The sequence below is a fragment of the Eublepharis macularius genome, chromosome 12 (assembly GCF_028583425.1).
Source record: "Eublepharis macularius isolate TG4126 chromosome 12, MPM_Emac_v1.0, whole genome shotgun sequence".
In the NCBI taxonomy this organism is placed as follows: domain Eukaryota; kingdom Metazoa; phylum Chordata; class Lepidosauria; order Squamata; family Eublepharidae; genus Eublepharis; species Eublepharis macularius.
Window position 1 is genome coordinate 76,723,702 of NC_072801.1, and position 652 is coordinate 76,724,353.

The following is a 652-nucleotide window of genomic DNA, read 5'->3' on the forward strand; positions in this document are numbered from 1 at the left end:
TAAAAGACCAGTATATAATTTAAATAAACAAAAGTACAAAAATATGATTAAAAACAGTTAAGTGTGGTTCAGTGTATCGGTGCCGTATTCCTGTATATTCAAGAGTACCATACACATTAGTACCATATACTCCTGTATATTCAGAGTATGGGACCATGTTGAACTGCACTGTTACTATTTTTAATATTTTTGTACTTGTTTGATTAAATTATATACCAGTTTATTAATTTGTATTACGTTTGTAGTTATATTTAATTGATCATTCCTTACCCTCCCAACCTCTCTGGTTACTCTTCTTTTGCTGTTTTTTTTCCTTTTTTGTTCTCCTTCTTACTTGATGTTGGGCAGCCTGCCTCCTAGTGGGCATGCAGGGCACACCACTTACAGCTGGACAGTGGATGATCTCAGCAGGGAGAAAGAGGATTCATTCTTGTCCTTAAAAACGTCCCAGGAGCAAATTATGACACCCCCCCCCCCACAGTGTCTTATTTCTACAACAACACAGGAGGATGAAACTTCAAGTTGGATCAAATTCTATCATGGTGCACGTGAGTTGTAGAATAAAATTATTTCCAGGGGATAAACAGAGCTCAATCCTACTAGCAGGTCCTAGCACTTTTTCCTTTTCTCCAAGAAAGACACACAGCGGGTA